Here is a 2414-nt window from a genome sequence, read left to right on the forward strand (position 1 = left end):
CACATACACAAACATACAGTAACTTCACTCAAATTTTCTCTCCACTGGAAGTTCAGATTTAGTAGATCTGGAGTAGGGCCTGAGCACTTGCATTTTTAAATGCTCCATTAGACATTCTGATGTAAAACTAACATTGAAAATCTCCTGCCCCAGATGTTTAAATTTAGTCTGGAGTTTGATGTCATGCAGGTGCTTTATTGTGGAACAGATTTATTTAGCAAATATTATTTGCCAAGAACTGTTCCAAGTACTTTAGAATATTAATTCACTGAATTATTTTTATTTTTTATTTAAATTCAATTTGCCAACACATAATATAACACCCAGTGCTCATCCCATCAAGTATCCTCCTTAGTGTCCATAATTCACTTAGTATTTTTGTATCAACTCTATAAGGTAGATGCTATTATCACCACCTCCATTTTGAGGATAAAGGCAAAGAGAGGTTCTTAGCTTATTCAAAATCATACCAATAATCTTTTATCATAAATAAAAAGATATTAAAATAATACCCCATAGAAATGTATTTATTATTCTTAGGTCAATTATATATCAAAGTTCTATAGACAATATGAAATAACTATGGTGGTAACTTACTTATGACATTAACCAGAGTGGGAGAAGATACCTGGATTTAGTTTGTGAATATTAAGGAGTATATGAAGTGACTTTACTCTCAAATTCTCCTAAAACAAAATGAAGAGCTAAGGAATAGGCTCTCCAGTGAAACTTTATTCTGGGGGAAGGGGAGGGAAAATATGACACAATCAAATATATTTTAGTATGTGAATGATTGCTACTATTGTTAAAACTTATAATTGTAGTCTTCACTTCTTGCATTTTTACAAATAATGATAATAAACAACAAACCCAGTCTTCTTGATGACCTTAAAATGGACTCAAATAATATCAATAGAATGACCTGTTATTACAAAATTTAGCAACCAGAACTTCAGAATCTAGTCCATAAATTCACTTTTCTGTGTTTGTTAATCCATGGTGCTGTGCTGACCTGTCTTTAATAATAAAATAGACCAGAGAGTAATAAGAAGACCCGAGTTTCTAACTTCTAGTTCTGAGACTAATGGTCTCTATACTCTCTCCCATATCAAAGCCTCAATTTCTTCATCTCTAAAATGGATGGGTTTGCTTTAGATGATCTCTTCAAGGTCTCTACCAGTATTAACATACTATTAAGGGCCATGGTGACAGGAAGCTCATGACTTTTCTTTTATTCTTCAAAGTAATTATTTGTTCCTACCTACCTCCTGAGATCTATGAGTAAGCATCAGTTAGAACAAATGTAGTGCTCTGTGGTGGACAGCTGAGTTCTCTTACCTATCAGAAATTAATTTGTCAACTTTCATTAGGTGTTGTCAGATAACATCTTGCTCAGTGATAGACTGAGCCAGAGGCAGTGTTCGACTAACATTCAATTATACCATAGTTCTAAAGAGGCAGTGCATTATTTTCTTTTTTAAAGATCTTTTTTCAGTTTTATTGAGAATAATTGACATATCCAATTTTTTTTTAAGTACACTCTACACCTAACATGGGGCTCGAACTCATGACTCTGAGATCAGGAGTGGCATGCTCTACAGACTGAGGCAGCCAGGCACTTCTATATTCTTCTTTAAATTCCCAATAATTGGGATGCCTCAAAACATGTAAAATGGATGATAAGATGCAAGAAATTTTCCCTATGCACTTTAATGCTTTCATTTTGAGATTGTTGATGCTGTATCTGGTTTTATTACCTTTTAAAATTTGTAAAGATCAGAAGAAAAGTTTTCTGGAAAATTTCATTCTGGTAATCACTACTGAGCCTTTGTGCTATTAGTCAAGTCGCTCCTCTTTGACCTGTCCCTTCAAGATAGCAGAAGGTTAGGAGAACTTCTTCCTAGGGAAAATGGCCCAAGAAAGATCAAGCTAGGGGTGGTGGTTAGGAAATGGAGGAGGTTTGAGGGCTGTGGGGTAATCTTTTTTTTTCCAACAGGAGTTGAATTATCAGAGCCCCTTCATTATCAACTTTTCTCCTTTAATAGAAGCTGTTGTTCTTATTGAGATTGATTTTGTGTTTCTCACTTTACTTCATCAGCCTTTTTAGTGAGAAGCCATGGAATATTTCAGGACATTCTTCCTAAGGTATCAAACAAGTCAGCATGGCTAGCCCCTGCTCCTTGGCCCCTTGTCTGGGTGATGAAGGAATCGACCTTCATGTCTTTTGCTGGGCATAGGATGGCATGATTTTCTTGACATGCTTATTGCCCGATATTTCAAGAGTTCATCTAAATTTGGCTTGGGAATCTCCTGGGCAGGGCTAGGCCAAAGGGACTGTTTTGCTACTTGGAGAATAGTATCTCTTAAAGGCTCCTTATTATCTGGGGAAAAGAAAAAAACCATTGCTCTGCCCC

Source organism: Vulpes lagopus, chromosome X, assembly GCF_018345385.1.
Source record: "Vulpes lagopus strain Blue_001 chromosome X, ASM1834538v1, whole genome shotgun sequence".
NCBI classification, from domain to species: Eukaryota; Metazoa; Chordata; class Mammalia; order Carnivora; family Canidae; genus Vulpes; species Vulpes lagopus.